The 25889-nt window shown below is 37.1% G+C and overlaps 1 protein-coding gene across 1 annotated transcript in view; it reads left to right on the top strand.

The window, feature by feature from the left end:
• Positions 1–683: 683 nt before the first annotated feature.
• Positions 684–25889, top strand: part of LOC131438654 (RNA-binding protein 24-B-like) — a 121070-nt gene continuing 95864 nt past the window's right edge. The window contains exon 1 of the mRNA XM_058608810.1: positions 684–2126. The gene's annotated coding sequence lies outside the window, so the exon portion shown is untranslated. The remainder of the gene's footprint in view (positions 2127–25889) is intronic.

Below are 25889 nucleotides of genomic sequence, written 5' to 3'. Positions count from 1 at the left end.
CCATGCAAATTATAGTTAAATGTAGATATTGAAACATCACTCAACAGTTTGAATAAGGTATGGTCCAATAGTTCAAATTATTAGAAACTTTAACGTATCTGTTAATAGTGATTCCTTTCAGTTTTACGTATAATATATCATACGCTATGACATAATGGGTTAAGAAAAAACAACAATCGATTAGTTATACCAAATTTAAAATTTCAGTTGTTAAGTGATCGTTGACTTTTGCTTAGTAGTTATGTTGGGGTATGCGTAAAAACATACGTCAATATTTTGTTGCATAGATTATAGCATTTTTTGCCTATTTAATATTAATAATTTGTTTCATTTCCTATCACTCAGATGTCGGGAAATTTAATAATGGCTAGTTTTGTATTGTTTAATTTTTACTCTCTCATACAGTGATTTCTGGAGTAGTATTGCATCAATACATAGGGACGCTAGGGAGAGTCCATTCTCATCACAGATAGTCAGACTGAGCACATAAAATCCAGAAGGCTACACTTTGTGAATTACCTACTATACATATATACAGTAAAAACAGTAATGCTTTATAGTACAAACATACTCCCCGGTTCGCATGAACTACAATCAGTCGACGAGAGCGAGAGCGAGAGCGAGAACGGAACAAGAGCTGGTACGTAGTATGCTTTGGAACACTTTCGGTTTTGCGTGCAGTTGAAGATTGTCTATTGTACCGTACTGTTGATCACGTTCGACGGAGCGTTAGCCTGCTGGAAATCCTTTCAAGCGATACTTGCCAGTGATTTGCCCCCCACACTGTTTGAGTGGTTGAGAGTGTCGCGTTTTGATGTTTCGTTTTCCCCTTTGTTTTGCTTTTCATTCTGGATAGGCGACTCGTGTACTACCAGCAAGAGGCGGAAAACACCTACTGAAACGAGAACACCGGAAGTTCTGAGACACTATCGAGTGCGCACGGCTTTCCAGTACGTACAACAGAATTATCGCGACTAACTGTGCGGAAAGCGAACGACGGCGACAACGTCACATGCATTATAAGTTTTAAAAATAACTATCAGTCCCGAATCGTGCAGCGTGAGGCGATATTTTTTACAACGTGAAAATCTGTCTCGGTGGAAAACACAGTAGCGACGACCACGGCGACGCGCCGCAAGAAGGAAAATTGACTTACCGCGCAGAGGGGCTCGAGGTTTGAGGCGCAAAACGTGAGTGTGTGTGTGCATTTCGAAGCAAATTGTTCGCTCTGAAAGTGTGTTGTTTGATGAACGCATAAAATATTTTTTTCATATAACGAACATACAAGCGCACAGAAAATAGCGGCCGCGTAATAATCGTGAAATCAGGAAAGAAGCGAACAGAAAAAAACACAACATATCCACGGCATACCATCCAAGGAAGAAGCAACGGTGAGATATAGGAAAGCAATATAGTAATCAGTGATAAATGATAAAAAGCTGCAAATTAAAACAAAAGTTGATTACAGTGAGGTAGCAATTTCGGAGCTAAGCAACAACCGCTGGGTGATACATATTTATGTGCTTTTCATTGCGTTACCCTAAAATATTATTTCCGAGGCGCACACAACCAATCACACGGGCCAAATCGGAAGAGGACCGATAGACTCTGGTGGATATCTTGGATTTTTTTCTATTCGGATCGGATGTGATTCCATTAATCGCGGTGAAGATAGTGAACAAAGTTTTTCTCGGTTTCCACAATTGAAACCCAAGTAAGACAATAAAATCGGATGCAATATTCAACGTTTCTATTGGACCATCTGCGAAACTGCTTCTTACCCCTCCAAAGCAGCTTTTCCTTACTGTAGCAGTGGCAGCAGCAGGTCAAAAAGGCAACAGCCATACGCGTTTTCGTTTGAAGATAATTATATTCAAATTTTGAATTTCGAGCTTGGAGAAAAGGTGAGAGCTGGATCAATAGCACAGTAGTTAACCGAGAAGAATAAGAAAAACAAGAAGTATTTGAGAAGTGCAATCGTTGCTCAGTCAAACTACATTGAAGATAGCATCACAAATTTCGATGCGGCCAAGCCCAACTCATCCCAACCGGCGAATGAAATCTGTTAGGTCAAGTGGTACAACAACAACAGTGAGAAAGTCTATAGAGCCTACGGTGGATTAAAGGTAATGATTTGCAGTAATTGTTCGAATTTATGGGATTCCCGATCGGTTGAGCTGTTTTTTCGATTGCTGGGAACTATTATAGGGAATTGGTATGGTTCGAAACGTGGATCTACTTGTTATTTAGGCTTGATCCAAATTGCAATGCTAAGGAGTGTATCTAAAAGTAGTTAGCAACATTGATTATTCAATAAAAAGCGAAAAAAACATATTTTGACATCAGTTTTCGATATATTGTAGAAAAATTACCTTTTTATGCATTTCACGGATTATATTGAAGAAAATCCTAGTTTCTGTGAAACGCTCGCACTTTGGACATGACATTCTGTATTAAATTCAGCACAGTTACTTTTGTGCCTTTCCTGGTGGCAGCTGTCCAGTTTTTTTGAACTCCTGCATGTTTTGGGACACTGTACCTTCCTTTCGAAAGTGCCGCTTGACAATTGCCCAACACCTTTCAATTGGCCGAAGATCCAGGCAATTCGGTGGGTTGATGTCCTTTTCCACGAATTGTACATTATTTTTTGACAACCACTGTAGAACGGAGTTGGCGTAGTGGGCTGAAGCCAAATTCGGCCAGAGGAGAGGAGGAGCCTTATGCTTTCTGTACAGTGGCAGCATTCTCTTCTTCAAACATTCTTGCTCGTACAAATTGGCGTTAATTGTGCCTTTCGTGAAGAAAATCGACGACCGCAAACCACAGGTACAAATTGCTTGCCAGACCAACACCTTCTGCCCAAACTTTTCCATCGCCACCGTGGTGTCAGAGTCGTCCAGGTGCTGGTACACCGATTTCGTATATTATTGCGTTCCGGGCAGCGCTCGAGAGTCTTTCTTGGCGTAGGTTTCGTCGTCGATCAGGATGCATCCTTATTTATTCTGTAGAATTCGGTTATACAGTTTTCGCGCTCTTGTTTTGGCCTGAACTTGCTGTACCAGGGACTTTTTCGACACCTTCTGTCTCTTGTACGTTTTCAGGGAGTTCCGAACTTTGATCCGTTGAATCATCCCGATGCTGGTGTTGAACTGCTTGGCCAAATCCCGCGTTGACGCCGATGGGTTTTTCCTGATGTACTCAACCACTTTTAAGTCCCGGTCGGGTTGGCTGGAACCCGTTTTCCTACCGGATCGGGGCAAATCCTTCATGGAAAGGGTCTTACCGAACTTCTCGGTAATATTTTTGACACTGGTGTGGTGCACTTTCACCCGTTTTGCAATTTCGTTGTACGTGACACCACTTTCTGAGCACCAAGTGTGCAGAACTTTCTTTCGCGTTTCCGGATCAATTCGATTCATCATTGAAACGATAAACCGTACCGAAACCAATCGATTGCGCAGCTGTTATTGACATATAAACAAACATGTCATCGCAAAACACGATGTAAAAAATTAAGCCATTTCAGAGTAATAACTGTTTGAATGTTGCTAACTACTTATCGATACACTCCTTATTCGTAACTTAAATTACACACCTAGAAAAAAATCGTGTAAATTTACATTTGGCTCATTTTTACAATAGTTTTCACACATATGGAATGAATTCTAACATATTTTTGCTAAAACATGGAAATATACACAACTGCCTTGAAGCAAGGATGCCAGGTCAATTTTTTCAAAAATCTGTGTTCGATCCAAATCTGTATCTACTTGTCTACTTCTTTCTCAACGCGTCATTGTCGTAAGCAAAATAAAAGGTCTCGGAACTTTCAAACGCTCTGTCGGAAATAGTATTCCATTCTCACTAATTTTTTGTTTGAGTGTTTGAACAGAATGATTTTACAAGGATAAATTTTTTAATATTACCATTTAATTCTGTTATAAGTATATCACGTCACTATACAAATTCACTATGTATCTCACAACACTATACATCATGTATAATGAACGTCACATCACATATACGTATTTCGAATACAATTTATATTCATCTTCAGTAACCGCTAATACACTGAAGATGAATATAAATTGTATTCGAAATACGTATATGTGATGTGACGTTCATTATACATGATGTATAGTGTTGTGAGATACATAGTGAATTTGTATAGTGACGTGATATACTTATAACAGAATTGAATGGTAATATTAAAAAATTTATCCTGGTATTCCATTCTGTTTTTCCCTAGCAATTTGAAGAGTATTAAAGGCTCACTGGCCTGCGGTCGCCTCGGAAATCTGTGAAATTTTAAAATCTATACTGCGTATTGAGAATCTGATTAATCTGTGAACCTGGCATGGAAGGTGGGGTATTTTTTTATTCAATAATAACTCTAAGATGCCAAGGGTATTTTCTAATTTTAATTACTGACTAACTTAAAACTAGGATATTATCATTAGGGTAGTGGCGTATTCCGGTCGCAATGGTCGATTTTGGCAGATTCAGCCTGCAGCTGGCGATCGGCAATGGGTGGTGGATTGAATATAACACGAGTGTCTTCCAGATGACGATTATACGTATCAATGGGTCCGCGAGAAACACCCTCAGGCCACGGAGACCCGGCGGGTGGCCCGCATGTTGGTTATCGACTATGATGGAGAATCGGAGGAAGGGGAACGAAAATGTTAGTGACAGCAAAAAGATCTTGTTATTTTCGACAGAGATGGTGGACAGGCGAGGGATTGGGAGAATCGGGCGAATGTTAGCCTCGAACCTGGAGGTGAAAATTATTCTTAGCATCGACAAGAGAGACGATACTACGCTGGGAGTTTCTCAATAATGACATCACCGTTCTGTCCAACTGTCGGAAGCATACTATTCGATCTGTTCCACTTCCAACCTTCCGGTCCACAGTCAAGCGCTGGTCAAACGAATTTGTTAGTCTTCTCTAATCCGTAGACAAATTGTTCCAATTGAACTGAGTCTTGTTCGCGACAATATCTGGACAGACTAAATTTAGAATAAAACAAATTTGCTGTTAGTTCAATTCAAGGTGCAATTTTTATTCATCTAATTGTACATTTTTAGTCATCTTAAATCTAATTACAGTTACTTAATTAGTCCGCATGAAGAAACCACGACCTTTTCAGATACTCCAGTCATTATATTCAGTGCAGACTTGTTTATATTTAGAAGTTCTCTCTTCATGAGAGCCCAATAACGCTCGATAGGCCGCAATTCAGGGCAGTTATGAAGATTCATCTCTTTCAAAACAAAATGAACTCCATTCGTTTTATACCATTCCAAAACATCTTTGACATAGTGACAAGAAGCCAATTCAGGCTAGAATAGCGAGTGAGCGTTATGGTTGCGTAGGAATGATAACAATCGCTTCTTCACGATGTATTTTCTTGTTTACCGTTCCGGGAATCATGAAGCTTTGGCATGCTTAACCACAGTTGCATATTGCATGCCAAACCATGCATTTCCTCTATACCGTTCCGTTGCATGGCAGTATAAGAAGACATTCCGGGAAGTTTCATCATCCATTATTATGCAGGAAAACTTAATCAAATATTCGCGATACAACTTGCGAGCCCGGATTTGGGAATGACGGCTTCTGTTCATCATTACGGTTCGGTACAGTTTTTACCTTGAACAATATTTTGCCGGTGCTTGCATGTTTGCACGAAAGTTGGAGCCATTTTTTTCTAATAACATTACGTACCGAATGATCTGCTCTCTTCTGCAATATTTGCTTCACATTCGCGTCTTTCTGATAGTTTCTGAGATTCGTTTTTGTTTCGCACCCAGCTTTCCTGGCTGTTGTCAAATGTGTATCGAAAGATGTAAGAACCAGTGCGGTCAAATTTCATTTTCAATCGAATAATATAAAATGAAAATGAAATTTATGGCCGCTGAGAGTCAGCATATCCCTACTAATTCATTTGACTTTTGCTGCCATTTTCAAGTGAAGCTCCCGGAATTCATCGTCAGTTGAATAATCGTACCTAGTCATTTGAAGTTTTGCTTGCTCAGTTTCGAGTGCCAAGTAGTCTACCTGCTTCAATGCCTTCGCTCTTGGTAGTAAGCAAATTCGAACGAATAGAATTATAAATGGAGTAAAGTATTAAAAATGCAAACTGAAGGAGGAAACCAATAATTTATGTGTATTCTGTGATTGATATTTCAGCTATCTGGTTTGTCTTTCATCTATTATCTTAAACCAATTCGAATGTATCACCAAAAACTTGTAGTATCACCAAAAACTGATTTTACACAATGAGCAGACATACGTTCAACAGTCTGCAAGATATTTCACGCGTTGATGAAGTATTTTCAGAGATGTACGAATTTAGGGGTGCTCAGATTTTGACGCGAACAAGCCTTACCTTGGGATTTAAGTTTTCTTTGGTCGATGATGCTTTAACTTGAGTGTCCTTATGCAAGCATACGGTTTTATTTTCAATTGAGAAGTTTTGATCCGATCACCTTTTTACTATCATTTTTGGAAAATTTCGTTTTAATACCTCAACATCACTTAAAACTGTTCTTCAAACTCTTTCAGTATTATGAATATGTTAAAAATAATTATGGTGTTGAGAAATGTTATCGTGGACCAGTTTCAGTTGTAATGGAAGTAGTAGAAACCAGTAAATTCTCAGCAGAAAAATAGTTGTAACGAAAAGATTCAGTCCACTTAGACAAAATAATGCACATCTCCCACGCATCATTGACCTTCCGGTGTTTAGATTCCAAGTTAATAACATACATTCCAAACAAAGTACGAATAATATGGTATAACTTGTATTCAACTACGTCTTCAATATGATGTATTACTTCAAAATTATTGTATGATTTTTTATATTGGAAAGTTTAAAACTCTTTTCACTTGTCAGAAATAAACGAGCAAGAGATGTATGCTATTCACAAATGACGCAATTTATAAAAATGTAATCGACCAAGAGATTGGATTTTACAAGAATGACTTAAATATGTAACAAAAATACTCAGATTTTCACTCATATCCGTAAAATTCCATCTTTCAACTCTTAAAAATATATCAGAGATTCGAATGTTGACAAACAAGCTCAATTTGAAAGAACATAACAGATCGGCTGAAAAGTTCGTATCGTTTCTAAGAGAGGGCGCCACTAGAATTAAATCCATACCATTTCCAGTTAGTACCAACCTTCAAAAGATACGTGTATAAATTTGACAGCTGTCTGATTATTAGTTTGTGAGATATTGCATTTTGAGTGAAGCTACTTTTGTTATTGTAAAAAAAGGAAAAAAAGGAATTTCGTGTGTTGATGAAACACTACTTTTTGTTGAAAAAAAGTGCCGCCGATACCAAAAAATGGCTTGATGAGTGTTAACCAGACTCTGCACCGGGCGAAGCAACAATTCGTAAGTGGTTTGCAAAATTTCGTACTGGTCATATGAGCACCGAAGACGATGAACGCAGTGGACGTCCAAAAGAGGCTGTTACCGATGAAAACGTGAAAAAAAATCCACAAAATGATTTTCAATGATCGTAAAGTGAAGTTGATCGAGATAGCTGACACCCTAAAGATATCAACGAAACGTGTTGGACATTATACACGAATATTTGGACATGAGAAAGCTTTGTGCAAAATGGGTGCCGCGTGAGCTCACAATCGATCAAAAACAACAACGAATTGATGATTCTGAGCAGTGTTTGGAGCTGTTATATCGAAATAAAACCGATTGTTTTCGTCGATATATAACAATGAACGAAACATGGCTCCATCACTTCACTACGGAGTCCAATCGACAGTCAGCTGAGTGGACTGCACGCAATGAACCGAACCCAAAGCGTGGAAAGACTCAACAATCGGCCGGTAAGGTTATGGCGTCTGTATTTTGGGGTTCGCATGGTCTAATTTTCATCGACTACCTTGAAAAGGGAAAAACCATCAACAGTGACTATTATATAGCGTTATTAGAGCGTTTGAAGGACGAAATTTAAAAAAAACGACCTCATTTGAAGAAGAAAAAAGTTTTGTTTCATCAAGACAATGCACCGTGTCACAAGTCGATGAAAACCATGCTGAAATTGAACGAATTGGGCTTCGAATTGCTCCCTTATCCACCGTATTCTCCAGATTTGGCCCCCAGTGACTTTTTCCTGTTCTCAAACCTCAAGAGAATGCTCGCTGGTAAAATATTTAGAAGCAATGAAGAGGTAATCGCTGAAACTGAGGCCTATTTTGAGGCAAAAGACAAATCGTACTACAAAAATGGTATCGAAAAGTTGGAAGATCGCTATAATTGCTGTATCGCCTCTGATGGCAATTATGTTGAATAATAAAAACGATTTTTGGCAAAAAAGTGTGTTTCTATTAAACGATACGAACTTTTCAGCCGAACTGTTAATATGTCATTCGACTCAGCTAGACGATCGGAAAATGTCTGGGTGAGTACACATTTCATTGATTTATCCGTCGGCTAATTTTATTCGGAGATATATCAAGATTCTATTCGAACTGTTTCGGGACTGCTGTTGAATAAATGACGTAAGCTATGAAGCACACCTTTGTGAACTACCCGAATCAAAATGAAAAATTAACCCAAATTCTTGTCAAAAATTTTAAGCTACTGTAACGGTAAGTTTTTTTTATAAGGTTTGATAAAACGCGGCTCCCAAACAATTTTTATTTGATTGCGGAGCACAACTTTGAACAAAATTTTTCTATAGCCTAAGTTGAACAATTTTGAATTCTTCGGTGTTATTCCTAATTAATGTGTCTGATGCATGATAAATTTAAGTTTTCCGGCTAAAATAGTGTTCGAATATTATCATCAAGGCTTTTGTACCTCATTACGCTTCACCTTCGGCTCAACAATGCATTAGCAGATTATGTGACAAGGTGGCATTAGCAGTCCAACATACTCTGCTAATACACGTACGTGAAACCTATATCCGATACTTATGAGCTACCAAAGCATAAATGTTTGTGGCCATAAAGTTGTAAATTTGTTTTCATCTGAGCAGAGCTAATAAAATGACTCAAAAATGACGAGAAATAAATGTCACTCTCAGCTCAGCTTGCAAATTATAAAGGCGAGATCCATGTCCAGTCAACGACATAAGCGGAACAGTAGTTCCAAATTTGAGTTCTTTCCTTTCGTTATCCTTCCAGTCATTTTCGGTTTTCAGTGTAAACCGCGTACTGTGCAGTGTCGATATTCAGCCGAAGCTTCGAGAACCGATGAACACAGAAAATGATTCACAATGATTTTTACCTGTTGATGCTCGTACCTATAGTAGTTTTGGTTTACAAAGGAGTTCTGGAGTGTAATTACTTCGATTTATTATATTTTAGACATCCTTTATAGCCAAACGTCACTGATTTTCATTATATCGATGAAAGAATGAGAATTGAAATTCGACTGATTCTCCTTACATATGATATTTTAAAACAAGTCACATTAACATCTTTTTTTTGCAATGAGAGACGTAAATGTTTCGTCTCTGTTCGTTTGTTTCGGAGGCGATCATTTACGAATGAGATAGTAAAAAAACGAATACATGGATAGGATTTTTTCATTGAGAATGCGTGACAATTTTAAGCTCTGCACCTGAGACGTCAGCATAGCATTGCACTTCGCTACAAAATAAGTGAGTGAGTGCAAAATGCATCTTTACTTCTACGTCTGCTTACCGGATTTTGTTGATTCGAGAGGTGGCATTAGCATTAAAAAATATTCTGCTAATGCACTAATGAGCCGAAAGTGAAAAATAGAATTTTTTTTTGCAAAATCCTTAAAATTTGGAAATATTTATGGGCCAAGTGCACATACCATTAGGAATTGGTTCAAATGTGTGTGCGTAAAACGCAAAATGTGTGTGCGTATGCTTGTAAATAGCTGACCTGATTTTCATGCACTTAGATTCGAATGAGAGGTCTTGTGGTCCCATACAAATTTCCTGACTCAAAACTAGTCCAACTTCTAGGTTATATAAGTAGCTTGAATCTGAGGTGTGGGGCGTCCCTTTATATAAAAAGGTCTGTCGGCCGACAGTGCATTACAATTTGAGTTTCTCTGATTATAGCTGAGTTTTACATCTGCTCAAATTATGTATTATTTTCGAAAGTATATTTCCCATAGATACAAATAAGTAATTGAGAAACACAAAAAAAAATATTCAATCTGTCTAAATATTCAAAACCAAAAATTACAGGTGATTTTGACAATAGTTGTTTTTTTATCGATTGTACAACAATCTGTTGTTACACGTAGGGCTCGATTAAGACATAGGCGCAGTAAGCGGTTGCCTAGGGCGCCAGGATTAAGGGAACGCAATGTGGAAAAAAATAGACGTTAAGAAGTTAAACCATAAAGGATCTTTTTTATGGTTATGACCCTTTGATTCACAGAAGAATTTACCTACACCAAAAAATAGCCTTGGTAGAATCCCGATCAACATATCGCATCTAAACTATTCTTTGTTTCTATACCTGCTAATAAATTTTGATACTTTAAGTACTCACGAGACCAGACAGCACTTGCTACGAAAACAGCTTTTTGGTATAAACTTGTTACGGTTTAATGGTACTCTGCGAGCAATTTGATTTCTCAAATCCAACGATTCCATTGAATCGTTTTTAAGAATATCTAAAGCAAACAAAATAATAGTGCTTTTTGAGAACCCCAATGAAACAAAATCCTTGCGAGTTACGAAATCAGTTAGGAATACCTATTAATTTATCCACAAAATTGATGCACAAAATTCAACCTCATAAACACCTCAAACCCCAGTTTCTGTGTTCGCTGTAGTTACCACTGGACACGTGTCGTAGCCGCGTGTGCCAACGAACACATACAGAGAGCCATTCTTCTCAACAAGCGTCTGAACTTCCGAAAAACTTGCGTGCGGTTAGTCGACCTGACTGGAGAAGCTATAATAATAACCGGTAATTAAGAAAGTCAGCGCCCTTCCCCCAATTCATCGCGCTAGTACACAAATATATGCTCTGGCTTTTCCAGTGCCCAAAGACCTATAAGTTCAGTTCAGCTCGTTTGAACTGCTTTCGACTGACATACATGGGTAAATAACAACGAATTTTGAAGACCTTAACCTAGACACGGTGGGGCCGATACACATTTGTTGTTAGTTTTAATTACCTTACCTGATGAGTCTTGCTGGCACGGTACTGGTTAGGGTCGAAGTGATAAGTTAATATACTTAACGCATGTCAATTATCCAGTGACAATTGTACCGCGAAGGTTGCGGAAGAATGACCCTGTGTGCAATTGTTTGGTATTAAGTCCAGAGAACTGATTGATCTCGCCGTACCTCAGCAACTTCCTGTGAATTCGTGTGGCATAACACCTAAACTCCTTCGAAGATCTTCAGAGCTAAATCAAACTGTACTAGTTGTAGAAAATTTAACATGACTCTTTTCACTATCGCTTTCCCCAAGATTGCCTCTCGCAAATGAGGAAAACTGTTAGATCTGTCTGTGTACAGTACAACTGAATGCAATGAATTCTTCATTGATCATGGAGGGGAGCTTTTCAGTGTGATGCGGAACTAATCGACGAGACAAGCTCCCATCAGGAGGCTGATTTCGGTCGATAATCCCGGTAGCGGTACGATGTTTGTTGTGGCGCGAAATGTGGATCCAAATTTCGCTTTTTTAATGTGTGTTTTCATGTACATTGCAAACGTATGTGTGGATACAAATTATTTGGGAGTTCATCCATGTATCATGTGTTGCTTTTCTGTTGCGACTGAGAGCAAACCAAGTAAAACCATCTCCATTGATTGATTGAATGGTCCAAGGAATAAGCTGCGGCCTTATCTAAACCTCCAGGCCGATCAACGGCATCACGAAATACGGTCGTTCGACTAGGCCACTCAATTTATATGGGTCAGTAGATCTGATTTTTAAGGCAGATGATTAAAGGTTTGTGTACGATCAGTAGTACGAAGTAGCCCCTGCCTTGAAGTGAATCAGTCGAACTGATCATGCTCAATACGCGAAGAAATTTTTGCGGACCGCGTTATTATGTTGCCTCAAATTTAATATAATAATTTAAGACAACATAAAGATCATGTTGTCGTTTTCTTAAACTTATGTTTTTTTCCGTTCATGCTATGTTTCAAAAAAGAGTGTAAATATACTCCCAGCGCATCAAATTATTTCAAACATGGGGTCCACGGAGAACTATTATGTTTCCAGAGGGGTCCGCGATTTGAAAAAGGTTACGAACCATTGGGATGGGGATTTGATTTTACTCGACACATACGTTCCAAACCCATTGCGTTCGATTATACACTGATAGACAAAATAAAGTTCCAAAAACTTTTTAAATTCGTCTCATTTATTCAGTTAAATAACCACATTATAATTTTATTTGCCATTTTATATTCAAAAGTTTACTCAAGGAATATCGAAAAAATATGAGTTCCAAGTTAAAAAATAAATGCGGTTCGTGTTAAAAAAAACTGTTACAAGAAAGTACCCACTTCAGTTTAGTCTAGCTCTAAAAAAGACAATTGTAGAAGAATTGTTTAACTAATGTACACACCATATTATTTTAACAAATGTAGGTAAAGTATTACTGACTTTCAAATAGCTGAATATTCAGTAATCAGTTCAGCAAAAGTTTTATTTGCTGACTAATCGGTAGAGTTGAACTGAACATCGATCTGTCAAAATTTTACTGATTTGACCATTACTCACTCACGACGTTCGGCGAAGTTTAAAAAATTTTTCTCGAATATATAAACGTATTAATCTGCGAAATACTACGGTTCTTCGGTAAATTTTGTTGGCAATCTGTGAAAAGAAAGAGCATTTATTTAAGGAGTTAAACCACTGTAGAAAAAAAATAGAAGGACTTGCTTGGGGAATTATTTTGGGATCCATAAAATGGAGTAATCCGAATTTTGTATAAAGTACTTTTTAATATGTATATTTAAGTACAAAAACGTGCTTAATCCACTTAGCAGTGAGATGATACCTTTTTTTATCAATCCGCATGTGGTTTTTGCATGAAAATTCTTCGGTGTTTCAGTTTTCATAACATTATTCTAATGGCAATTTGAGAATTTAATGACTCATTACTCTGTGATGTCGAAACTGCAAATCGGATCGAATTTGAATCTAACAACCAAATATGAAATAAGTTTATTTGGTTATCGACTATCCAAATCTGCAAACCCGATAAATCTGATTAATTTATGTGAAATAGACATTTTTATACTAATCACCCTGTACCGGAAGTTGGATCTGAATCCGGAAGTTGGATCTGACTGAAAAGCAAGATGTCTTATAGAATTTAAAGACTTTTCATTTGAATCTTAGATAATTTTTAGACTTCATTTGAATCTTAAAACGGTTCAGCCATTTACAAGAAAAATGAGTTACACAATTTTAATTTCGTTTCATACGTCCTCCTGTAGCTCCGGAACCAGAGGTCGGAACCAAACGTAATTTAGGAACCTTGTTTGGGAGCATACGACTTTTCATATAAATTGTTGTTGAGTTTGTAGAAAACGGTTGAGTCATCTCCGAGAAAATTGAGTGAAATTATTTGTCACACACGCATTTGCTGATCTAGAAGAACTGATTCGAATGGTATATGGGTGTTATGTTCTTCCAGCATTTATTGCTGTAAATAGTTTAAATCAATATAATTATGGAATTGTTATCAACTCGAAAATGCTTCCATCATCTAGCTAGTTTATTTATGTCATATTCGAACAATGTCATATTCGAACAGTTATGTTGCCAAAAACGAACCGTGCTAAAATCGGTCCGAGGCAAAATATCATGCTGTACACAGTCTTTTAAGTACTTAGAAACAAATGTATGTGACAGTATGAAAAATCGTGTTTTATGTTGCTCCCAAGCATTTCTTTGCCAGACAGCGCTCAAAACTTCTACTGCTGGAATAGGGGAAAAGTCTATGGCTTGTTGGATAGGTATTACCGTGCGGAATCTAAATCTGAAATAAATGACATAAAACTTCGTATAACTCAGAAAGTAAACATCCGATCTCAAAACCATTCAATAGCGTTCAGGGTAACGGGGAGACCTTTCATTTGAGACTTGATCAAAATCGGTCCAGCCATCTCTGAGATCTCGACCTCTTAGTTGACAACACACATACACACACACGGACATTTGCTCAGTTCGTCGAGCTGAATCGATTGGTATATTTTTTATATAATAAAAAAATAAAATATAAAAAAAAGGTAAAAAATGATCAGTTTTAAAAATTGAAAAACAAAATGGCCGCTTGGCGGTATTTTCGCGAAAGTGCTGCATTTTGACGGCCGGAAATTCCCGCAATTTTTTATCTACAACAAAAAACAAAACATTTTCAAATTTCATATTGCAGTGTGCATAGAGGTACGTAGGGGTTTTTTTAATTAATTGATTTTCTGTAAAATGTCGGCCCTTTGAAAATAAAACCTCATTTTTCCATCACAAAATTGTTCATAAAAAAATATTCACAATTTTGAAAAACTGCTACGTGGAGATAACTATCGAGAATATTCTGTAAAATTTTTGAATCGATTGGTCAAGATTTACTTGACTTATGTATCCGGCCAGCTCAAAAATCGTGGTTCTGAGATAAACGCGTTTAAAGTTTTCGTATCTCATACTCGAAATTTAGACTTCTAGAAATTTTTCCCGTTTTTCATCTTTTGGAATATTATTTTTAAGATCATACATGACCTTTTGCAATGAAAAAAAAAATTCCGATTTTTTGTAAATTCTACAGTGGTGGTACCCCTTATATCAAATCATGTGTTCTTCCCATCAATTAATTTATATTACCTATGTTATGCTCAATAATCAATTTGCACCACAATATCTAAACATACAAATGTTCTCTTCCGAAAAAGATGTTATTTGACAGAATGTATAGTAATGATTACTGCAATTTTTCATTGTTCTCAATAAATTTATTGAAAATTGGTCAAACTTTCACTGAATTTGACAAAAGAAATTTCATTTGAAGTTTATTAAAAGGTGGCTTTTTGGTCCAGTGTTGATTTTCAAAATATTTATTTTGCGTTAAAAGCCGACGTTTCGAAGGAATATCCCTTCATCTTCAGGGCAAAAAGGGATATTCCTTCGAAACGTTGGCTTTTAACGTAAAATAAATATTTTGTAAAACAACACTGGACCAAAAAGCCATCTTTCAATAAATTACAACAAAGTGGTCGTACCGTCTTCACATTATTACCGAACAACAAAAGAAAAACTTGGTGTGTACTCTTCTTTAGCCTTCCAAACCGTTCAGGTAATGTAGTTCTAGGTTTTTCCAGATGAGTTTCATGACTTCAAAATAGTTATTTTTGTTATGATCAGAACAAATTGGCTCAAATGACACGTTCCACTTGATATTTGGAGATTTGTGTCTTTCTCATTTTCATTGTCTCCTTTGAGAAAGGCAAAAATATAAACAGCTTTTCACAACCCTTTAGTTTTAGATTTTTGTGATACTTGATTCAACTACTATATTTTTATTCAACAAATATGGTTTTGGATTTGCGTATATAAAAGTAGTTGAAAAATGTTTACATTCGAATGAGTGAATGCCGGAGACATCAGACAGCAAAACAAAAATCACAATGCAACATAAAACATTAGATGAAATCTATTCGCGTCATTTAAAAATGCCTATGCACAGTGGTCCGAAAAGAGCAGTTTTTCGAGAATGTTGTTTTTAAAAGCGAGGAGTTAAGGTTTCAAATATTATGACAAATTGTGACAAGGGGGGAGGAGAGGGAACTTAGTAAAACGTTACGTCAAGGAAGTTTTATTTTAACTACTAAAGTATGTGTAATAGAATTGCTGGAGAAACAGACTTGAACGTAGCTGCGAAGGCCCCAAGTGTCATTTTTTCTCTCCGCACAATTTTCTCGGAGGTGACTGAACCGATTTCTACAAACTTAAGCTCGTTTGAAAGCAACTAGTTGTGAATTGTGAATCATGTCCGAAGATCAATTGGCTGTCACTTCCGGTTACGGAGACATTAGAAACGTAACTGACAAAACACATTTATTTTCTATCTGCTCAATTTCTTCGACATGGCTTAACCGATTAGAACAAACTTAGGCTCGTTTGAAAACTATTATTAAATTGTGTTACAAGTTTGATTATCCTAACGAAAAAAATATGTTTCGATGCAGTGGCTTACCGAGGAAATTTGGAGCCCGGGTAACAATAATATTTGCCGCCCCATCGTTGGTATAGTGAGTAAAAAAAGGCTGATTATCAGGTCCGAAGAGATCGCTTGGACGAGCAAAAAAGGTCCCAATGATTGGTTCGCCGCCCCTTAAAAACGTAGCACCCGGGGCGAGTGCCCCCTTCGCACCCACCTAGATACGCCTCTATTTCGATGAGATTGTTTGAATTTTTGTTCAAAAGGTATCGCGAAATTTGAGTTTTCGTGGGCTATCGAAAATCGAAGACAAGCTAAAACACGTCCACGCACAATAACTGGCAAAAATTAATTGGTGGATCATGATTACCTACATAACGCCACCAAGAGCTCAAAAATAGAACATACTTAGCCCACAAAAATAGATTCAATTGCACTCTTCAAAGTTTATTAAGGGCGAAACTCGAAAAATTTATCACACGTTCCAAAAATTTCGCTTCATTTTGAATAGATACTTATGAAAAACACACTCGAAATTGAGAATTTTACTCCAATTACTCTGTCATTCCAGAACCGGAAGTCGAATCTAAATAATATTCGGGGATAAAATACCATAAATAATATTCAGGGCCTCGCAAACAAGGATTTTGATTTTGATATTAATTTTGGAAAAAAAATGACATAACAAAACCTTGGAGCAGAGAAAATAATAAGATCCCGATTTTTGTTAACATAATAAAATATTTTCACAATTCTGATACAGCAAGGCAGTCATTGTGTAAATCATCAATCGAGGCCCTGAGGGTTAGGTATCATATACCATTTGAATTGGTTCGTCGATATCAGCAAATGTTTGTGACGAAAATGTTTACTTAATTTTCTTGGATACGTTAATGAGAAAGACATCACCACATCACTAGGAGAATTGAGTTCTTAAATATAGAATCATTTGAGAGGATTCCAGCATCTTTAGTTTTACAATTTTCTAATTCTATAATGAACCACCCGTTCTGGTGTATACAAACAGTGTTCATTCCGTTAAAAGCTCCTTTAGCACATTTTTGTATAAACCTTTTCTTGCTATTAACCACTTATTGCCCAACGCAATAGTGCGCAAAGAAAATCTCCCATTCAAGGGAACAAACAAAAAAATCTGTTCCCCCTTTCAGTATGGCAACTGAGAGAGCATAATCCTGGGACGTCAGCCGTTGTCGCTTGGCAGGACTACGCTCAGTGCTTTCCGAAGCCCGGTATCATCTTCGTTGTTTGGAACAAAGCCTGTCTGCCACCCCTGTATTATGGAGCTCAAATGTACGATGTGTTTAACAACGGAAATCCAAGCCGGAGATCTCGGACAGGTTCAGGTTCATCAACATTGAACCTGATTCCTTGTGTATGTATATTGGTGCGTGCATGTGTCTCAGTGTACTCAAACTCTCCTGTCCTGAAGTAAGTAGGCCTGTCACTTACAGTGGAAGCCACACTTTTTCAAACTTTCCATCATGCACAGTGTTAGGGCGTCGCACATCGAATCAGTAACAGGAACCTCCATAAAGTGCAGACGCGAGCACGGTGACTGCTGCCTAGTGCCTGCCATAAATGAAAAATATAAATATTAAAATAAGGGGTGAAAAGTCGAAACACAATGCATTTGAACAGCGCGGCAGCAGTGGGCTGAATTCTGAGTAAACTGATCAGAAAACAAATGTGATTCTGTTTTTCTAGATGGACTAGAAAAAGTCCAACAGAAAATTTTGATAAGTTTTATAAGCTTATATTCTAGAAAGCTGTGCTAAGTTATATTCTTTTTTTTTATTTTGATTTTGACCTTTTAGTTGGTTAGACCAGCGTTAATTCAAAGCCAGCCCATTGTACCATACCCGATAGTGATACTCGGCTGGATTCGTTGATCGACGGAGTGGACCGAGGGTATGCACCGAAAGCAGAATTAAAGCTGTTCCGAATGTCGTGTGGGGTGTGCATTACGTGTGCTTCGCTAATATCGGAAAATGAGGGTGAATGTTCCCTTGGACTGGACCTCATTCGCGCGAATGCTCGTTACCGAATGCTGATCGACTAATGTTCAGACTTTCCATTTTCGGAGGTATATTGAGAAGTCTCCAATAAAATAAAAGTTTTTGCGTTCCTTATATAGAGAAGTTATGCAATCACTGTGAAAACCGACTTTTGAATCGAGACCCGGAGGACCGAGTGCCATTTACCATTCGACTCAGTTCGTCGAGTGAGCAAAATGTCTGTATGTTACGTTCTTTTGCATTAACTTTTCTCGGAGATGGAAGGACTGATTTTCACAAACTTATATTCAAATAGAAGGTCTTGTGATCCCACACGACATGCCTGAATATTATTTAGATCCGACTTTCGATTCTGGGATTATGGTGAAAAATGTGCAAAAAATTGTGAAAATAAGTGCATCAACTTATCTTAGACATGACCTAACCGATTTTTACAATCAGAATCAGAACTAATTGGCTCAAGTGGTACGTGCCCCTAGTTATTTTGAGATTTGTACCCAACCATTCCGGTTATTATTCGAAGAATCGAAGAAAATTATTTTGAAGAATACCACAGTATTATATATTATAGTATGATTGATATCAGATAGGCATCATTACGCCACTAGGTCGATATAAACAGGTTTTTTGTTCATCCTTGGTCAATTAGTGGCTCATTTATTGTATTCAGTTATGATGCACAATATGTTCGTGAATGAATTAATAAGCGGAAAAATGAAAAAAAATAAATGTTCAATATTCCGCACAAGAAAAACTACAAGAGATGACTGTAACAACTGAGAAAGTCGCCAGACAATGCATCAATAAAATTTTTATCAGATATGTTTTCGATAACTTTGCCTCGTCGGCTTGAACCGACAAGTCAAGCGTTTCTGGTCAATACACTACTACCGAAACCAGACGGGCGTTTCGAAAACACGACAACAAACTACCCAAAGCCGCTCGTTTTTTTTTTCATCCTGAATCATTGCCATCTGTATAAAAGCGAGCGTGTCCTAGCTGACTGGGCGACCGAATCCCCTACTGCGTATTACCGACGCCAGACAAGGGCATGTAATATTTTTGGTGCGTACAAAGAACCCTCAGCTAAGGACGGAGGTAACAATTTAGAATAATGAGAAAAGAAAGAACTGCTGCTGCTGCTGCTGTTGCTATACAGCAATGTCATAACGCAAATCCTCTTCTCGTTTTCATTACAAAACAGTACTGATAAAATGCGTACAAGACGGGATGGAAACGAACTGATGGAAGGGCACCGCATTCTTTTTAAATTACGCATTATTTAAATTCTATCCATGTGAGTTGTGCGAAACTGCGAGATTCAGTTTGCTCTGAATTTTTCAGTGCCGTTCAATTGGTTGGGTATCTTTCTTCCATTTGGGGCGTAGAAAACTTTAACAATTATGAAATTTTACTTATAACTGTTTAATGTTGCTGTATCCATAGCAAATTCATTTATAACAGAATTTTTTATTGACAAAATTTTTAATGTCTGCGCCATGGAGAGAAAGGAATCACATCACTGTTAGATAAATTTACTGAGGAGCAGCCTGTGATAAAAGAATGTTTAATCATTAACGTATTCTGCTTTATTTTGTTATCAACCTCGAATCGCAACTGTCCTTTCGGAAAAGTAACAAAGGTGAAATTGAATTCTTCACGACTATATCCCAAGGGTAAGGACACTCACCATTCCGCCGGAAGATGATTCGGCGGTTTGTTCATTTTTATAACCGAGGAAACTACGGAGAAAAGAATTTTAATATGTATAATTGAAAAAATTTATCTACAGGGTATACTCTGGTATGGACTAACACTGCTGCCTAAATCGTAGTGATCGTAGCAGTTCACAAGATTTGGGGTACGGAAAATTGGCCTTTTTTCACAGACTGGCACAGATGGAGAATATAATCACCTCTTGCTCCAATTGTTGAGGGGCGCATGGATTTTTTTAGAGATCAATGCACAAACAATGACCGAAATTCCGAAAATTTATGAGTTAAATTGTATACTTCCGTTTCGTAAAAGCGACCGTAATTTATGGGACTGCTATTCATTCAACACAAGAGCTCTGGGTTGCATATGATTGCAAATACAGCCGTAGTCGTCGGTAGACTGTTGAAAACTATTCGAAATTCCTGAACTCGTTTAAAGTCTATGTTTAACTTTGACGTTGGGGTGGGTCCTAAGTCTACGTGGTCTCGTACTCATTTTCAATATTCTAAATAAGGATCAATACTGAGTCCAAACCGAACCAGTATATTGACATTTAGTCACCATCAGCATAGCGTTGCTAAACATTACACAACGAAAAACATCGGAATCGGGAAAAGGGAGATGAAGAAACTGTTGATAGAAAAATATCTTCAAAAGAAAACTTGAACCTGTCTATCTGTGATTAAATACATCTCAGTACGCAATTCGATTGAATTACGTACGCTACATTTACTATTACCTTTACCTTTACCTTTACCTTTACCTTACTCTCTTGAGCTAATGGTTATATTAAATGAGATAAATGAAAAAGCTGAAGTGAATATGGGTAATATACATCTAATAGAATTCTTACTTTGACATTCAATTATAATAACGAAACTATGCACAAGTTTTAAGTATGACAAAACATTTGTTTCGCACTGATGAGACCAATTCAACTTAAGATAAATTTTTGAAAATATATTTTTGCATGGACTTTCATCAAATCGTGGTAACTTGGAAACTGTAAATTGTACAAAAATGGAGTCCAAAAAGAAGTTGTATGTAATCGATAGGGCACTCTAAAAAAATAAACACTAGTAAAAAAAGGTCGAACACTTTTTTCAAGAATTAGAAAACCAATAATTTCATTTTAAACCTTATCTTAAAGTCTACAATTTGGTGCAAATTTGATTAGTGTAAATTGAAAAACGAAGAAGCTACAAAAGCAAAAGCAACCTACCAACGTTTGATAACTTCACGTTTTTGGTGGAAAATAATCACTTAAACATTAAAATATATTTCTACAGATTATATTTCGATTATTAAGAATTTTTAAATGTTTGATTTTGGTAACATGAAATTTATGATTGAATTATTTAATTTAAAAAACCAGAATATTTTAGAGATTTGTATGAGAGGAATCTTTGACATTCATTTCAAAACAATCGACACATTTGAATATTGAGGTAAAAATACTCGTATAATAAATGATAACTTGTTGTTAGAGAACTATCGTTCTTCAAACAAAGAACTGTTGTTCACTCATTCTTTCAGAAGAACTAGTTCTTTTGAACCGTTCCCGAACGGAAACCATTCATACATTGCAAGATGGGACTTTCAAGGAAAAAGAGTATTTCTAACCAAAACTTTTTCTTATCCAAATTGATAATTTTTAGAGTCTTTTAATCGTAAACTAAACTACTCTGGAAGTCATCATCTAATAATTCAATGAAACTCAATTTATGAGCAGATTTCACAGAATATTCTATCACTAGTTGCTTGATATTTGCAAAAAGTACAAGAACAATTTTAGTTATCAGGTGTACAACTTTTTTTTCCAAAATTAAAACTTTACTGCGAAAAAGTGCTTAAAAATGTATTATTCAAAGTATTGTCCTTCGCTAGCGACAACTTTCTCCCATCTTTCCGGCAATTTTCGGATCCCGGCTCGAAAAAAGGATCCATGAAGCAATCCATTTTTCCAACTCTTCGAAGGATGGAAAATGTTGATCTGCCAAGCCGTATGCCATCGAACGGAATAGGTGGAAATCAGAAGGGGCGACATCTGGGGAATACGGCGGGTGGAGCAAGACTTCTCATTTAAGCGTTGCCAGATACTTTTTGACCACTTTTGCGACGTGAGCATTGCCGTGTTGGAGGATGACTTTGACATGTCGCTCTTGATATTGTGGCCGCTTTTCTTTTAGCGCGCGAATAAGGCGCATCAGTTGCGTTCGGTAGCGATCTCCTGTGATGGTTTCACCCGATTTTAAGAGCTCGTAGTAAATCACACCGAGCTGATCCCACCAAATACAAATCATAACCTTGGCGCCGTGAATATTCGGTTTTGCCTTCGACGAAGTACTTTTCATTACCGGTTACGATTCCATGTAAAAACCCCTTACGATTTTGTCTTTGAAGCAGTTGCTCACATACAAATAGACAGCGCTCGATGTCCCTCGGTTTCAACTCGTACGGCACCCAGTTTCCTTCTTTCTGAATCATGCCCAGGGCCTTGAGACGTTTTGAAATGGCTTGCTGACTCACTCACAACGAATCGGCAAGCTCTTCTTGGGTTTGGCACGAATCATCATCAAGCAATGCTTCTAGTTGTTCATCTTTGAAGGTTTTTTCTCTTCCACCACCATGTTTGTCTTCGACATCGAAATCACCATTTTTACAACGTTGAAACCACTCCCGACACGTTCTTTTACTCAGAGCAGCATCATCGTAAGTTTCTGAGAGCATTCGATGCGCTTCAGCTGCATTTTTTTTCGAACTGTAACAGAAAAGTAAAACTTCCCGCAAATGGCGAGAATTGGGCACATAAACATACATTTTCGAGCGTGAATAATACGAAAACAAGAACAACTGTCACTTAAACGGCTATGACCATTGGTTAGGCACTGTACACACTCACTTTAAAGGCATTATCATCTATGTATCTTGACCAGCCTCAGCCGGTACAGCCACCTATCGGAAAACGGAAACAAAGTTGTACACCTGATAGAAACATAGAATTTTCCCTAAAAATGTTCGTCTTACAGTACATGGATTGTAGGAAGGGAACCAAATTATGCATGTTGGGACAGTTTCATTCAAATAAAGAATTGTGTGGAGAATCGTTTTTTTTTCAGTGTAGGATTCGATAAGAATTTTTTCAGTATTTTTATTCAAGAATCCGGCTTATGTCACTAGCACAAAAATTAGGAAAAAAAATTCCTAAAAAGTGCAAATCTTTATATGTATAATCAGTTGATAGGGAACATATTCACCTATGCTCGGAAAAAAATATAGATATAAATAAAAATGTTTGTTTTTGTAAATCAATTTTTCAATATGTTTATTCGAAAATTTACCTGTTTTCGTGAAAATCACTAGTACAATACTTTTTTCTAGGATTTGTCATTTTACCGCTTTAACTATTTGGAAAAAAGTATTAAAATAGTTTGGCCCTATTCAAAAGACAGACTAGATCAATTTCGGAAAAACAAAGTATGCAAAGTGGCTTTTAGTGACAAAATCTACATGTCTAGAAAGTTTCATTCAACTCTGAGAGGGTATTCTCAACATTTGTTCGAGTTAGTGCGAAATTCGTATACTGTTGTATAAGAAACAATTTACCCACGAGTCCTTTTTATACTTCTTCGAGAACGGCGATGCAAGTGAGTTTACGATACATACAAAAAGGTGTTAGTCGGACAGATTGAGCTTGGAAGTGTGCGGCGGGTGCGATAATCTAACGACATCTAACAGTCAAACTAACAAGCTTCAACGAACACTCCTGGTGGCATCGATACAGTTTTATCACAACATGTTTTCATTTAACGAAACGATGCTGATCTTTACACTGCCAAATAGCAATAACGTCAAATATATTATATTGTTGAATAGCTTCTGTTCCCAGTTTATAGTACTAGCACATTGCAAACACAAAAACGTATAATTACATGCAGTTGCATAGCGAATCCAAAAAAAAAATCAAATAGGTAAAGAAACAAATGAACCGAATGTTAAATAAGCCCCAATGAAAATTGCAACTTTTCACGAACGATTTTTCGTCGACTAAGAAATAAAAGCGAAATGTATGAAATATGATGATTTGAGGTTTCCCATCGTATTTATGACAGAATAGATTGAAAACATACACGCACGTCGAAGGCAGGCAGACATACATTCAATATCTGTGCCGTGCCTTGTGTGGGTAGGGGGTTAGTTTGGAACCGAAGGGCTTCCCAAAAGCCATTAGTAACGCACGAAAAACGACTGACTCGGCCTGGTCGGGTCACACAGAAAGCAGTTCGGTAGAAAAGTGCTGTGGTAAATGTACAAAAAAAAAAATGAAACCAACTGTCTGCTGGTGAGCTACTGTATTGTTGGAACACACGAGGTTCCTCCGGGACGGGAGAGCTTCAGTTCCTAAGCGAGTACGTATAAACATTTTGTTGTTGGTCTTGTTTTAGCTCGTTATTCCCATGTATGTGCGGCTTACAGTTCTACAAACAGCTAGCCTCAGAGCACATGTTTTGAAGCCTCTTTTATGTGCGTTTTAGTTTGGTCGCTTTTTTCCGCACACCACCAATATGACCATGTGATATGTGAACTATTTCAAATGGTGTTTGCTTTTTGTGTTCAATCCGGTTTCCATTACGTGTCCGCTAATGGCAATGCCAAAGAATCACAATTCCAGTTGAAATGAATTGAATCTAGCCTCCCCGCGAAGTGATCGCGGTTGGTTTCGAAAATATGCACATATGAAATCGAACCGATTTAATTACACTTTGGTTTTATGGGGTGAAGTGCACTTCATTTTTTAATACTTTGCGGAAAAACGATTGTTCTAAAAAATTTTAACCAGTCGTATTCTAAGTATAGCTTGCAGGGAATACATTGTACAAATGAAAGTTTAGGAATGATTCAATTATAAAATTGTTCGCTGGCAGTTCAGATAAGTTTTGATCAAAGTGAAATACTACGTGTCTATAACCGATAGAGTACTCATCAATTTTAATTGAAATTACAAAAAAAAAACTGTTTTAATCCACCTAGTGGTGTGAAAGTGCCTTTCGGAAATATTACTATAGCGTTTTTCAAAAATCTTTCTATTGAATCTTGAATAAATACAAGAAAGTTTGTTCGGGCATAATATATCATATCGTACAAATTGAAACAGTTTTTGAATAATTTTAGAAGAGTTTCTCCCGATTTCTTTATTGTCGCTGATTCGAAATGTTGAACACGCTTTTTTCCGGAATTAGTATCCAGATAATGGGCAGTATTGTTTGTAAAAATTGGTTCAGCCAGAAAAATTCGAGAAAATTAAGTGCATATTGGTTGCAATTTTTCGCACATCACCCTGTAATCTTGGAACCGGAAGTCCGACCCAGATATAACTCAATAGCGTTCTATGGGACCGTAAGATCATAGATATAAATTTAAATTTGTAAAAATCGGTCTAGCCATCTCAGAGAGAACACACACACACAGACATTTTTCGAACTCGACGAGCTGATTCAAATGGTATGTGACACGCGGCACACACCGTAATTGTATAGCCTTTTGAAATGAAAAAGATAAAATTCTAACATTTTCATCAATCAACAGGTTAATTTGTAGACGTGGTATTCCCCGTAAAAGCCAAAGTAGAAAGTCTGTGCGTTGAGCAGTTTCTGATCAATTTGAATAAGTTTTAACGTTTTAATTTTAGGCATTTAACCACTATTTTTTCTTACGATCAGAAAAGATTTTACGATTGATTTTATGAGATCTCCCAAAAAACTGAATTTTGGTAACATTACTCAGTACTTGTCAGCTTGATTAGAAAGGTTGCAATATCAGTTTTCTTAAATTCTTAATATTAAAATAACCGATGTATTCGGATTACAGTCACAGTCACAGTACCTTTTGACTTGATTTTTACACAGTTACTGATGCACTTATCATGGAAATGGCATTAATTAATTTTTATTCCAGTGATTCACAAAAATAGCTGTTTTA

The sequence above is a fragment of the Malaya genurostris genome, chromosome 3, assembly GCF_030247185.1.
Source record: "Malaya genurostris strain Urasoe2022 chromosome 3, Malgen_1.1, whole genome shotgun sequence".
In the NCBI taxonomy this organism is placed as follows: Eukaryota; Metazoa; Arthropoda; class Insecta; order Diptera; family Culicidae; genus Malaya; species Malaya genurostris.
Note: the sequence above shows the minus strand (reverse complement) of the source record. Positions and strands in the feature narration are given on the sequence as shown.